This window comes from Syngnathus floridae, chromosome 16, assembly GCF_059516105.1.
Source record: "Syngnathus floridae isolate MCC-2025c chromosome 16, RoL_Sflo_1.0, whole genome shotgun sequence".
Taxonomy (NCBI): Eukaryota; Metazoa; Chordata; class Actinopteri; order Syngnathiformes; family Syngnathidae; genus Syngnathus; species Syngnathus floridae.
The window spans coordinates 10,646,168-10,661,725 of record NC_142428.1 but is presented as its reverse complement, the minus strand read 5'-3'; the positions used below and the strand labels follow the sequence as shown (position 1 = coordinate 10,661,725).

The 15,558-nt window shown below is 45.1% G+C and overlaps 1 long non-coding RNA gene across 1 annotated transcript; it reads right to left on the bottom strand.

Annotated features, from left to right (window-relative positions):
• Positions 1–2,230: 2,230 nt before the first annotated feature.
• LOC148385689 (uncharacterized) lies at positions 2,231–8,636 on the bottom strand. Its single transcript, XR_015863528.1, has 4 exons — positions 4,073–8,636; positions 3,138–3,407; positions 2,783–2,944; positions 2,231–2,669 (listed from the first exon to the last, which is right to left on the bottom strand). It is a non-coding gene; the product is annotated as an uncharacterized LOC148385689 (long non-coding RNA).
• Positions 8,637–15,558: the final 6,922 nt, after the last annotated feature.

Sequence of the window (15,558 nt, the reverse complement as noted above, 5' to 3'; positions counted from 1 at the left end):
AGTGGGGCAACAGCGCCCCCAAGCGGCCCAAACATAAAAGTTTGCAATGTCGCTAATCTTGACGTTCGACGTTTCAAAAATATAAAATATACTTCATGTCGATGGGAAGGTAACTTTGTTTTTTACAACCATAATTATCATCTGTAATACATAAAATCTCGTTTTCGCTGTAGAGAAATAGCTTGTATTTTAGTGGTAGGAATGTACTGTCTAACGTGGACTGTCTAAAAACTATTTTTAAATCTCTTCAACAAATGCAAATACGTTTGCCTTGCTCAGGCACGTCGCTCGGGAGCTTCTGCAAATGACGACACTGACATCTTGTGGCCAAAAATTGAAAGCCAACGATGAAGCGTCTGATTTTTTTTTTTTTTTTGCCTATCCTGTTATTTCTTAACTTTTTATTCTATTTATTGTATTTATTTTATTTTTTATCTTTGCACTGATCGGTTGGCAGTTTTTAAATTTCGTTGTACATGTGTGACAATGACAATAAAGATCTAGTCTTAGTCTTATTTGCAGAAAATTCGAGATCACTTGGTGTGGTTTTTTTTTTTTGCACCTGTGTCAAGGAAGTCAGTTGGGAATTACTTTTATGCACATAGAGGCGCTTTGCCGCCATCTTCGGGCATCTCTGTGGCAAGAAAATATTTTAAAATGAGTTGGGACGTTTCATTTAGACAAAAGTAGAGCTTTGCTGCAAGTGGGGAACCACTGTATTTACAGTGAACCCTACCGTATAGCAAAACTCCAGGGGCCCCTCAAAATGGGTTGTAACTGCCCACAAAAGCCACAAGGTGACGCCAAAGACTCCATCCATCCATTTTCTATACTGCCTGTCCCCGTAGAGGTCGCGGGCGTGCTGGAGCCTATCCCAGCAGTCATTGGGCAGTAGGCAGGGGACACCCTGAACTGTTTGCCAGACAATCGCAGGGCAAAGAGAGACAAACAACCCTCCGCACTCGCACCTAGGGGCTCAATCCGCCTACAAAGCATGTTTTTGGGATGTGAGAGGAAATCGGAGTGCCCGGAGAAAACCCACATGGGCACAGGGAGAACAAACTCCACGCAAGGACGGCTGGAGGTGGAATCGAACCCGCACCCTCCTAACAGTAAGGTGGACGTGGTAACCAGTGCGCCAAGGAGCCACCTGACGTCAAAGCAATACGTCTACAAGCAGGGGTCAGGAACCTTTTTTAAAAAATTAAAAAAAATGGGGGCCATTTTTTAAAAAATAATTTCCCGTAAGAGCCATGCCATTAAAAAAAACACGATAGGCTAAATACAATTAAATGCATGTGTTTTAATTAAGACCAACAATTTTTTGAGTGTACAAATGTATTCTTTTTAATAACGTTTTTACAAAATAAAAAATAAAAAAATACCATTAATGAGACTTCTGGGCCTGCATCGTTTTGCTGATGGTTTTGTAGTCTGGATGAGGTTGAGCTTCATCCATGCGTTGAGGTTCTCATCAGTTAGACGTGACCTTGGGTTGGTCAAAAAGTTCATTAGCCACATCAAGCATAAATGTTTTGAAATACTCGCCATCCGTGAATGGCTTTCCGTTCCTCACAATTGCTAATGCACCAGCAAAACTAGCTGAATTAAAGTCACCTTGTCTGGTCCATACACGGAGTTGCTGTTGACTAGCTTGGATCTTCCTCTGGAGCTCTTGACACACTTTCTTTCTGCTGTCCCCAGCTGGGTATTTGGTTGCAAATGTAGCATGTCGCAAGCAGTGGTGCTTGATATTGGAGCGTTTCATTGATGCAATTTTGTCATTGCATATGAGGCACGTAGCAGAGCCTCCTCTCTCCACAAATGCGAATTCTCCGGTCCACTCACTCTGAAATGTTCGGTAACCATCATCTTTTTTCTCTTCGCCATCAGCAAGGCAGGTACGTAGCGTGGGGAAGTGCCTGTGAAAAGCGAAGTCATGGTCGAGCGTGGAGTCGGGGCGGGAGGCGAGCAGGACGTGGTCGGAAGCAAGCGATCGGTCAGGACGGGGGGCGAGCAGAACGTGGTCAACAACGGGCAGGCGGCTGGCAAAACGAGACAAGTCGAGTCAGCGAACGGCCCAGTTGGCAACGGGAGTCAGACGGGTAGAGAGCAGTGAGTATACGGATAGCATCACGGGACAGACTGACTATCCTGCCCTCCAAATATGTTGAATATCCGAAAACAGTAAGCTCAACCACTTTCACTCATCAAGACTCTGAAAGCCAGGTTGAAGGTTGATTCCAGGTTTAATAACAAGGGAAAGGGTGAAACTGAGAGAATACAAACCACATTGTATAAATCAGTCATACGAACAAAATGAATTAAATAAATATGAAATCTATGAATTAGTGAATCATTATTAACATATTTATTACACATGAACACATTGATGTGCCCACAATAGGGCAACAGGAGAATGACTAACGTTAACGTGTTTCAAGGCTGCCACCATCGTTCCTGTGCCGAAGAAACCTGCACCGTCCTGCTTCAATGACTACCGCCCTGTGGCACTGACGCCCATCATCATGAAGTGCTTTGAGCGGCTGGTCATGGAGCACATCAAGTCCGTTCTCCCCCCCGCCATTGACCCTTTCCAGTTTGCGTACCGTGCCAAGCGGTCCTCTGAAGATGCCATCTGCTCTGCCCTCCACTCGGCCCTAACCCACCTGGAGAGAAAGGACTCATATGAAAGGTTGCTGTTTGTGGACTTCAGCTCTGCCTTCAACACCATTGTGCCGCAGCGACTCATCCGCAAACTCGACGAGCTGGGCCTCAGTACCTCCTTCTGCAACTGGGTACTGGACTTCCTCTGTCAGAGGCCTCAGGTGGTGCGTGTTGGCGACAAAATCTCCGCCAGCATCACGCTGAGCACGGGGGCCCCCCAGGGCTGCGTGCTCAGTCCATTGCTCTTCACCCTGCTGACGCATGACTGCACTGCGACCTACAGCGACAACCGCATAGTGAAGTTTGCTGACGACACGACTCTGGTGGGTCTCATCACAAAGGGCGACGAGACTCGGTACAGGTCGGAAGTTGGCCTTCTGACCACGTGGTGCAGGGACAACAACCTCCTGCTGAACGTCAATAAGACCAAGGAAATCATTGTTGACTTCCGGAAGGGTCGCACAACACACCTGCCGCTGATCATCGACGGTGCTGTGGTGGAGAGGGTGAGCTGCACCAAGTTCCTGGGGGTGCACATCAGTGAGGACCTCTCCTGGTCCGCAAACACCTCGTCACTGGCAAAGAAAGCTCAGCGCCGCCTGTACTTCCTGCGGAAGCTCAGGCGTGCATGTGCTCCTCAGGCAGTCCTGTCTACATTCTACCGTGGCACCATTGAGAGCGTCCTCACCAGTTGCATCGCTGTCTGGGGTGGTAACTGCACTGAACAGAACTTGAAGGCCCTGCAGCGCATAGTGAATACGGCTGGTAAGATTATTGGTGCTTCGCTCCCCTCCCTGAAGGACATTTACACCTCCCATCTCGCCCGCAAGGCAACCTCGATTGCCAGAGATGTGAGTCACCCGGCTCACTCTTTGTTTGACCTTCTGCCCTCTGGGAAGAGGTACAGGAGCCTGCGCTCCCGCACCACCAGACTCGCCAACAGCTTCTTTCTCCAGGCTGTTAGGGCCCTGAATTCGCTACCCCCTTCTGCGTAGTGTGCGGCACTGTTGCGCTATTTTCGGGAATGTCTGCTGTACGCGCACTTGCTCCTTTTTTTTTTTTTCTGCTCCTCTTATTTATTTATTTATTGTGTTATTTATTCATTATTTATTCAGCACGGTTTTGTTATACTTGTTTACTTGTTTGTCTGTTGTGAGCCATGTCTTGTCACCGTGGGATAGGGGGGAACGAAATTTCGGTTTCTTTATGTGTCTTTGGCATGTGGAGAAATTGACAATAAAGCTGACTTTGACTTTGACTTTTTTAACCATGAAACTCAATGCTAACCGACATGACGTTAGCTTTCCCAACAGATCGTCTAACATCACAGAACACTATAATAATAATAATTTCAGAATTCTAAGGATGTATTTCGACACATAATAACTTATACAAAGGTACATACCAACAATGCCTTGTGTAACACAAAATGTAGGTAGTAGTTTTGCCGAACTGCAGGAGAGAATAGAACAAGCAGCGCTCGCTTTCAACACCGTACTAACATGCGCTTACTTCCGGATTATAGTCACGTGACCTACTCTATCGTAACACTGATCACAGACTACAAAGACATGACACTCCCCATCTGGCATTTTGCCACAACCTTAAAGGCCCATCATACAGTTTTTACTGTTTCTTATCAGGGGCAAGAAGGAGGACCGTCTCGGAGATGGGACGCTGGTACAGTTATGTCCCGCCTGTCTGGACCTCGACTTTACGTACCATGCCATCGCAGCTGGGGAAGACCTGAGTAATCAGTCCAAGAGGCCACTCGTTTCTCACGACCTGATTGTCTTTGAGAAGGACAATGCACCCAGGCTGAATGCTTGGAGTGGGAGCCTGCCACTTCAGTCGCGGCTGAAGTGATGCGAGGTATTGCTTCTTCCATTGATCCCAGAACGTTTGGGCCAGATGTTGGACTTGGCGCCACTGGGACTTGTGGAGGTCTTTGATCCAGTCAACAACTGGGGCTGAAGGTACATTCACCTTCTGGGTGAGAAAGGTTGTGTCGCTGTATAAGGTAGTCTCGTCTAGTTGCATGTCGATCTCTGAGGAGATGAGTTCAGCAAGTTCCACTACAAAAACCGCTCCGCAGAGCTCGAGTCTTGGCACTGTGTGCTCGGGGATGGGGGCCAGCTTAGCCTTACCCATAACGAAGCTCGCATGGATGGTGTCCTCTGCATCTGTTAGCCTAAGATAGGCTACAGCAGTGGTCCCCAACCTTTTTTGCGCCACGGACCGGTTACGCGTCAGAAATATTTTTGCGGACCGGCCTTTATATAAATAAATAACATCCATCCATCCATCCATTTTCTGAACCGCTTAGTCCCCACGGGGGTCGCGGGCGTGCTGGAGCCTATCCCAGCCGTCATCGGGCAGTAGGCGGGGGACACCCTGAACCGGTTGCCAGCCAATCGCAGGGCACACAGAGACAGACAACCATTCGCACTCACACTCACACCTAGGGACAATTTGGAGTCTTCAATCGGCCTACCAAGCATGTTTTTGGAATGTGGGAGGAAACCGGAGTGCCCGGAGAAAACCCACGCGGGCCCGGGGAGAACATGCAAACTCCACACAGGGAGGGCTGGAGGTGGAATCGAACCCGCACCCTCCTAACTGTGAGGCGGACGTGCTACCCAGTGCGCCACCGAGCCTTTATATAAATAAATAACAAATTTATATAAATAATACATGTATAATAAATATATAATTACGATGAAAGAAAATGATATGACTGGCATAAAAACAAGTATAAACGACACAAAAATAAAACTCACCATTACATTAAATTAGTGGGAGCACTGAGCTCGTTTCCCAGAAACCATCTAGGCGTAACCGGAAACAATGACACCCGAAGTGGTTAAGGTTTGTCTGTTAATGCAGGATGCTTGGTCTCCATGTGCCGAAGCAGTTTTGAAGGCTTCATTTCCTCGTTAGCTAGCCTGTCACCACATATGCCGAGTGCGCTTGGCGCCTCAGAGTCACCTGGCGAAAAATTCATATTTTAAGTACGAGTCCAGAAATGTTCTTTTAAATGCAGCTTTCCTTTTCTTAGAAGTGGTAGCCTCTTCTTCTTCAGTCTCCTCATTGGGCTTTTTTCCCTTACCGAAGAAGCTTTCCAAACTTCTCTGCTTCTTGGTCATTTTTGCTTGCCTTGCGGGCTCAACTGGGGTGACATGTCACGTGACCAAGACGAGCGTCTTGTGTCAAGGAACACAGCAACTTTTTTTTTTCTCCAAAATAAATTCTTACTAATTTTTGCGGGCTCGACTCAGAAAACATATTACGTGACCAGGACGAGCGTCTTGACCAGAATGAATTGATCGTCGATAAATAAAAAATATGTTTATTTTTCCTGTGTGGCTTGGCGGCCCGGTACCAAGTGACCCACGGACTGGGGGTTGGGGTCCCCTGGGCTACAGCACTGATTGCTTTTGTTGAGGCATCGCAAAAGACGCATAACTCTCTGCGTGCCATTGCTGAGAGAGATCTCTGCGTAGGTCCGTGGTATCTGGAGGGTGCCAAGGTCGTCCAAAGACCGCCGTGTGATCCACGTCTCTTCCATCTCTTGTGGGAGAGGGGAGTCCCAGTCACTATGATCCTTTGTTAGTTCACTGAGAATGTCTTTGCCTTGGATGGTGAGTGGGGCGATGAATCCGAGAGGATCGTAAATGCTGTTCACGGTAGATAGGATGCCTCGGCGGGTGAAGGGTTTCTCTTCGTTGCCTAACTTGAAGGTGAAGGTTTCAAACATTAGGTCCCAGTTGAGGCCCAAGCTGCGCTGCATGGGAAGCACATCGGAACCGAGATCCAGGTCTTTGACGTCTGTAGCGTGGTCTCGGGCTGGGAGGGCCTCCATTACTTCGCTATCGTTTGAGGCGATTTTATGCAGTCGCAAGTTTGATTCTGAGAGAGTGTCTTGCGTTCGCTTGAGCAGGTCCACTGCTGCTTCCACTATAGGGAACGACTTCAAGCCGTCATCCACATAAAAGTCCCGTTTGACAAACTGACGCTGGGGTCCCCGTTCTCTGTGCTCTGCCGGAAGCAGTAGATGGCTACCGCAGGGGAGGGACTATTCCCGAATACGTGGACCTTCATGCAGTGCTTGATAATGTTTTTGGATGAGTCGTTGTCCCGGAACCACAGGAACCTAAGGAAGTTGCGGTCCTCTTTCCTGATGAGGAAACTGGAACATTTGTCCGATGTCCGCTGTCACTGCCACAGCCTCCTTCCGGAACCTGAGAAGTACCCCGAGCAGGTTATTGTTAAGGTCAGGTCCGGTCAGCAGAACATTATTCAGTGAGACTCCTCCGTGCTGGGTGCTTGAGTCGAACACCACATGGATGTTGCTGGGCTTCCTTGGATGATAAACGCCGAAGGTTGGTAAGTACCAACGCTCTTCGTCCTCCTTCAGAGGAGGGGCCACTTCTGCGTGTTTGTTCTGAAAGACCTTCTCCATGAAGGTGAAGAAATGCTGTTTCATCACTGGTTTCCTTTCAAGACTCCGTCTCAGTGATGAAAGTCGATTTGTGGCCTGAATTTCGTTGTCAGAGAGGCGACGCCTTGGTGACTTAAATGGAAGCGGGGACACCCAGCTATTATCTTTGTTTTTCTTTAGGTTCCTTTCCACGATGTTCAGGAACGAGAGATCGTCAATGGAGGGAGCCACCTTATTATCATCCTTTGTTTGTTGAAACACTGTAGAACCCAGCTGGTCGGTTTCTCCGTTGCCAGTAAGTTTCTCTGTCGACTGTAGCTTAGGATGATCGGTGCCTTGGAATTGACTGTACCTCTCTTTCACCTGAAAGACGTTCAGGCAGGGTTTGAAGATGGAGGGGCGTTTCTGCTCTATAGTCCTGGTATACAGGACGTTTATGGTCTCAGGCTTGTGAACCCCTCCCAAACACACATTTCCGACGATCACCCATCCAAGGACGAGTTTCTGGGCGAATGGAGCATCTCTTGGACCGTTCACCTGCTTGCAGACTTTATGGGCCGTGATGATGTCTCGTCCAAGGAGAAGCATTATGGGAGTGCTCTGTTCAAGTTCTGGGATGAGATGAGTGACTGATTTCAGGTGAGGATGGTTGGATGCAGCATTCGGAGTTGGTATCTCGGATCTATTGTTTGGGATGTCGTTGCATTCTACAAGACTTGGTAGGAGAAGCCTAACTTTGCCGTCCATGGATTTTATTTGGTAGCCTGGAGCTCTTCTCCCCATGGTTTCTGTCCCTCCAGAGCATGTGCGAAGAGAGTATGGAGAAGGGGGTCCTTGGACATTGAAGGTGTCGAAGAACTCGGAACGAGCCAAGGATCTGTTGCTGTGTTCATCGATGATTGCGTAGACCTTTGTCGCTTTCTCACGATGGTTGATAGGGTAGATCCTGACAAGGCAGATTTTAGAGCATGATCTGTTGCTCTGATCGCCACCGCAGACATCGGTGCAATTGCTTGTGACCTCCGAAGGAGCTGTAGGGGCTAGCTCGCCGCCATGCTCTGTAGTGGGGGCTGGCTCCTTGGTCTGCAATATTGGCCCAGGGCGAAGTACAGAGTTATGTTTCTCACTCCCGCATTCAATACATGTGGCTGTATACTTGCAGTCCTGGGCCATGTGCTTAGTAGACGTGCAACACTTAAAGCAGATTCTGTGCTCTTTCAGGAACGCTCTCCTCTCCTTTATGGGTTTCTCCCGGAAAGCCCAACATTTCCTTAACAGGTGGTGTCACGGATCGAATGGAGCAGGGTGACCAAATGCAGCTTGTGTTAGGGTTGATAGATTAGGTTGATCCTATGCTTATGTTGGAATGTAACCTGTAATAATTAACCAAACGTGTCCTGTCCTTAACAAAGTAGTAGAACAAAGTGCTAAGATCTTTTGAACTGATTGACCAGCTGCAGAGGAAGGAATCTAAGTTGTTCTGTTGACAGAACATCATAAAACACCCCCCTGCTATGATTTGACCAGAGGCCAGGGGTTTCACCCCCATCCTGACGACTCTCACCCCCACCCTGCTTTCTCTCAATAATAACTCTCTTGCAAGAATCCCAAGTCAGACCTCATTCGATCATCGCTGTATGCACAGCGACAAATGACTCTCCACTTGCAAGTGCTTAAAAGGGCATACTGTCTCCCGTGTGGTTCTTACAAAATAAGTTACAATGAGCACCACTCTAACATTTTGGTGCCGTGACCCGGATCCCTCACATACCCACTGCTGGTAGACCAGTGGTCCTTAACGTTCGATCGAACCCTAGGGGTTCGGTGAGTCAGTCTCAGGGGTTCGACAGAGCCTCCACTGAGGAGGTCCGAACAAACCTGATTTATTGTGTAAATTCTGATTTACCAGTATGTAATTTGTTGTGAGTTCATGCATTGTGTTGGTTTTGTTCTTTGAACAAGGTGATGTTCATGCATGGCTCATTTTGTGCACCAGTAAAAAACATCTATGTCTAGAATTTAAAAAAAAAAAATAATAATCACTAACGAGAGGTTCGGTGAATGCGCATATGAAACTGGTGGGGTTCGGTACCTCCAACAAGGTTAAGAACCACTGTGGTAGACGGAGGACGACGTGCTGCATTGTCGACAAGCCAGCGTCCATTAGGAGGACCTGGAAAAGAAAGACCTTGGAAGAAAATTCTTCGCTGGGCCAGCATCTTAGGTCTGCCTTCGTCTGACAACAGTGGATTAACGGGATCCGGAAGTGCAACGAACCAGGGGACAAGTAAGTAAAAGCCCTAAAGTAAAAGATGTGAAACGCGTAAAAGGAAAAGTTCACAGGAAAATGTAAATAGGCAGGACAGAAGCTCTTAAGTCTTGTGGAAGGAGGGGGTGTTGTAGAGTCCCCCTCCGGATGAAGTGGCTTTTCTGGAGCAGTGGTTCTCAAACTGTTTTATAAATTTTTGTAAAATCTCACGTACCCCCTAGTGTACCCCCATTTGAAAACCACTGTTCTAAAGAGTACTACTTCGCGTTGGCAGGGCTGGGTAACAGGACTGTTGTCTTTAGTTCCCAGGGAAGGAGGGGGTGTTGTAGAGTCCCCCTCCGGATGAAGCAACTCTTTCTTTTTGTAAAGAGGACTTCGTGTAGGCAGGGTATAACTCCCTCTCGTATATAAAAGACAGCTTCGAGTTCTTTTTGTTACTGATCTGTTTATCTTGACTTGACAGACCGTGAGAACTGTGTAAACAAAACATAAACATACAGTGCATTTCTTAACAATAAATAAATATGCTCAAAATAATCTCCTTTGATCTCCTTTCACAACATATTGCACTTCTGCTAATTAACTTAATCACAAAACATATAAAACCTATAAGACTATTAAACAAATAAACGTTTAAACATCATCACAATAATCATTACAATATATATATATATATATATATATATATATATATATATATATATATATATATATATATATATATATATATATATATATATATATATATATATATATACATACATATATCACCACTAGCAAACATATTCAATACTACAATACCGCAGCAAACACGTAAGCTTCAATGCTGATAAACAAGGTACATAAATCAAATGCAAACTTCCGCAATGAAACAACACAAAAACGTCACCCTCATTACCTTATTAGCTTCATATACAGGCGTGAGAGGTGGTTAGTAAGGCTTAAGAAACTTAACTATAACTTGGCTAGTCAACAGCTTAGAAAAACTGGCCTTTCCTGGCGGAGATTTTCGCCGGTGGTCCGTTACTAAAACGGGTCCGTGTGAAATGATTCCGCCTCAATGATCACCATTAATAGGTGAGAACAAAAATACTTTGAGCTGAAATACTGCCACAGATGCAGTTACACAGGGATGGTAGGATAAATTGACTAAAGAGCAGTACTAGCAAATAACACAGGCAACAAAAATGTTGAAAGGTCCATTTAAACCTGCATTGAGGATCCTCAAAGAAAAAAATTGAAAAAATAATTGTATAAACCTAAAATACCAAATTAAGATGGGAAATAAATACGGTACATCTCTAGCTCTTGAAGGAGATGCGAGTAGATTTCTTAATTGTATGCAATACATGCCGAAGTGGAAGAAAAAGTATGGAGTACAAGGAAAGTTGAAAGTTGAAATGTGGAACGAACCGGTAGACATTTTGGAGGAGAGTGTGGCTAGGAAGCCAAAGGGATTGAGAAAGGAAAGTAAAGAGAGAGAATTGCAATGTGCTTGAGTGTGGTTGAAAGCTTCACAAGAGAGAAGAGAACAAATTCAAAAGACAAAATATAGAAAAATTAAAAGTGATGAGGCCTCCATTCAATTAAGATTTGAAAAAGAATTAACGTTGCACAGTGACATCCCATTTAATGATGCAGCTGAGAGTGCTTATCAACAACATCTTAAAAATGCGCTCCTCACTGGTTTCTCGCCTGAATTAGGCAACTGGGTGAGGAAACACTTGGTGGAAGCGGACACTGCTTGTGTTACAACAACCATGCAGTGGGCCAGAGACGCTGACAAAGTGATCGAGAAAGGCAAAAGTTCTTATCTATTTCATCTAGATCAGTGGTTCTTAACCTGGGTTCGATCGAACCCTAGGGGTTCGGTGAGTCGGTCTTAAGGGTTCGACAGAGCCTCCACTGAGGAGGTCCGAACAAACCTGATTTATTGTGTAAATTCTGATATACCAGTATGTAATTTGTTGTGAGTTCATACATAGTGTTAGTTTTGTTCTTTGAACAAGGTGATGTTCATGCATGGCTCATTTTGTGCACCAGTAAAAAACATCTATGTCTAGAATTAAAAAAAAAAAAAAAAATCACTAACGATGGGTTCGGTGAATGCGCATATGAAACTGGTGGGGTTCGGTACCCCCAACAAGGTTAAGAACCACTGATCTAGATGATGATGATAATGATCTAGATCAGACCTGGGCAAATTACTTCCTGCGGGCCACATCCGGCCCTTTGTGCGTCCCTGTCCGGCCCGCATGAGGCCAATCGTAAATTATATTTGATTACTCCCTAATTTAAAAAATAATAAAAAAATAGTGTCGTGCGTACAATACAACTGTTTCGCTTTTATTTTGAAAGGCGTCGCACTTCCGTGTAGCGTAGTATGTGAGCTGTGCGTGAAGGTGAACAGTGCGAAGTAATGCTGCCCGAGAAATGTGTGCTGACCCTCAAGTGTTTTCAACAAGACATGGACTGCCAAGTATTTCTTTACAGAAATGAAAGGTAAAGCCATGTGCCTGATTTGTGGTACACAGGTCGCTGTGTTTAAAGAATATAATTTGAGTCGCCACTACATGACCAAGCATGAGAAAAAATACATCTGTCTGATAAACAGGGCGCATCAGAGTCTGATGCATTGCTGGCAAAACTGCAAGCCCAACAAGGACTTTTTATCAAACTTCACACCCAGAGATGGAGCGGCTTTGTCATTTGAGTAAAAGTTAAAGAAGTTAAGAATAAATTGTACTGATTAACAATTGTTTTTTTATTTGACCTTTACACCACAATTTCACATAGCTTAATATAAATATCCATCCATCCATCCATTTTCTGAACCGCTTAGTCCCCACGGGGGTCGCGGGCGTGCTGGAGCCTATCCCAGCCATCAACGGGCAGTAGGCGGGGGACACCCTGAACCGGTTGCCAGCCAATTGCAGGGCACACAGAGACAAACAACCATCCGCACTCGCACTCACACCTAGGGACAATTTGGAGTGCTCAATCGGCCTACCAAGCATGTTTTTGGGATGTGGGAGGAAACCGGAGTGCCCGGAGAAAACCCACGCGGGCCCGGGGAGAACATGCAAACTCCACACAGGGAGGGCCGGAGGTGGAATCGAACCCGCACCCTCCTAACTGTGAGGCGGACGTGCTACCCAGTGCGCCACCGAGCCGCCACATAAATATAAATATAATATAATATATTATATTATAATAACAATATAATATATAAATATAAACAGAATAATTGTATTCTTCTAATTACCAGTACCAACTATTTAAAATAAATAATTTAGTGCATTTTACAATGGAAGAAAATTGAGCAGGTTTAAGTTACCGTAGGTGTGGCCCTCTGACACAACTCAGGTTTTTCATGTGGCCCCTTGTAAAAATTAATTGCCCATCCCTGATCTAGATGAAGCTACAACAGTCTTCTTCCAAAGTTCCCAACATGGCAGAGAAAGAGTTAGAAGCCAACAAGGACGCAGGCCGCCATTCAATTCAAAATCCACATCAAATTTGGACTGTTGGAACAGTGGGAAACGGGGATACTTGGCAAGAGTGTGTCTTCATGTAAAACAAAACCAAGCAAAGGGTGGAAGAAGAGACAGAGAAAGAGTCAAATTTTCAGCATGACTAGCTTCCTCCCATTTGACCGCTCATGCTCCTACAGAGAAAGAAATAATAGATGTCCATACAGCATGAGACATTATGAGCGCATTAAAAGAAAAAAAACACGTAACTTTTGGTTTAGATTCATTGTCAAATTACGGCATGACAAATGACCAGGGATGAAATTATGTGTGCACACTCAAGTTAAAATTTACAAATCAAGTGGTAAAGAAATAAAAATTGCTTCTAAAAGATAAATAAAGAATTAGAATGTGCTGTTCTCGCGTGTATGGGCGGGAACCAGCTCATGATTGATTGCAGGAAATGGGCAGCCTGTGACGAATCATTGGTGCGGGGCCCCCCACCTTTCGCGTGTGAGAGCTGTGCATGTGTGTGCGTATGTGTTAAAATGATGAAAGTGGCTAAACCTTTAGGGCAAAGAAATTTGCTAGACTGGTCTATCCAATTTGCACCGCAAAACAGAAACTATTTTGAAAAATTAAAATGAGAGGAAAAGAGAGAAATCTGTTTGCGGGCAGAAACTGATCCACACGAGTGCATATTAATGTCGAGCCCTCATGAGAAATTCGGGAACAAAAGAAAAAAAGACAGAACATGCTTTCAGGAATTGGAAGAAGCAAAATTGTGAATTTAAGACATTGCAATGCTACATTTAATAGGAATAATTGATTGGTTGTGTTATAAGATTATACAAGCTTCTAGTATATGTGAGTTAGATCCGACAGATTGAGTTGTCTTTAAATTTAAAACCAAAGAAAAAAATTCAGATTAATTTGCCAGCAGTTTTTTTTTTTTTGCGGTGAGTTTTTTTGGGATTGGTGGATTCTTCTATCAGGGACCTTGAGTTGAAAATGATATGTGAATGTTGTGAGGAAAACTTGGATGAATTGGGACCAATGTGATAGAAAGACTCCTTTTTGGAGACTGTGTGTGAGATGCAAATGAGCTAGGATGAATGATTGCCTGAATGAAAGGAAAATACAGGTTGAATGGTTGAAGTGTTGGAGACTACTATGGAAAATTAGTAGAAAGCCTTTGAAGAAAGAGTGATTTTGAGTGAGTTAAATGCTAAGAAAAAAAGGTTGCTTTTGGATTGATGATTAACTAGAGAAAAAACTGGAGAACCAGTAACACATGCAGAAGATGTGTGAATTGGGAAATTGAAAAGCATTTTGGAAAGAAAGTCAAATTGAATGATGATAGAATCATGTGTAGTAAAGAACACTTCCTCCCAAAAAGTTTGTCAAGGTGTGAGGCATGGGCGTTGCCAAGCCTCAGAAGGAGGGAGGGAGTAGGACAGATGGTGAAAGATAAATACAACACTTTACGACATATGGATTCCCTAATACATTTGGCGTCATACCATTAAGTTGAACTTTTCTCAAGCTTTTCAAACTTTTGCTTGAAGCAGATGATTGAAAAGTGACTAAATAAGCTATGAGGAAGTGGTGCAGCTGTTGGAAGGGCACGCGCTTATGCGCTTCCCTGGCTAATCAACACTTGTTTGAATCAGACGGAGGAGGGGGAATTGGCTGGGCTTCCTGAAAAACTGGACAAAGGGCCCATCCGATGTAGGACTTTTAGCGTCCATTCCCCCAGCACAGATCAAACCAAGATCAGAGTGGCGTCCAAGAGTTAAGCAATATCCTTTAAAACAGGAGGCAATAAATGGGTTAACCCCTGTCATAAATGGTCTTTGGTTAGGAGGAATAATTAGGAAGTGCTCAAAATCTTCTTGCAAAACACTCCTATCTGCCCAGTTCAAAAGGGCAATAAAATTGACTGGTGAATGATACAACATTTGCAAAAAGCAGACGAGGAACAGTCCTTGGCAGATAGCATGATCAGAGCACTCAAACTGAAAGATGTGTCAAATGCAAATTTACTGCCGCCTGATCTTTCTTCCCCACAGGTCAACAACCGCTCCAAGCCAGGAGACTGAGACGACATAAAGGTTGTCAAAAAGGACAAACTGGGCCAGCCATGGTGGGAGGAACCATTCCAAGTCTTGCTGACTACCCCCACTGCACTGAACATTGCTGGAAGGCCCAGCTGGTTTCACCTCAACCACTGGACGTAACAGAGAGCGCTGGACCCCATTTTTGGAGAGGGGGGAAGTCTAACATCAAAGGGGCCTCGTCGTTTAGGGCAGGGCGTCTCAATGTTGGTGAAGAAACGAATCCATAAGATTCCTACTCTGACTAGGCAATGGGAAATATCAGTGTCTCTGCCATCCTAGTAGCAACGGAGCACCACATGCCAGGTGGATCATCTGCTGCGGTGTGGTTGAAGCGCGCTATGGTCTATGGGCTCATCTGTATAGACCAATTGACAATGTCGACCGAGGAAAAAGATGGTCACATGATAAGAACTTTGAGGACTGGTCATGGGACCCCAGAAACCCACACGAAACCAACACTTGGTACCGGGGTGTGACGTTCACTGTGAGATCCCACACACAGGAGGGATGCTATGTGTGTTCCAAAACCCCCTTCCTCCACGCAAGTTCACCTGGAGGCCAGAACAATGACTGTCACTGAAGTGAAAT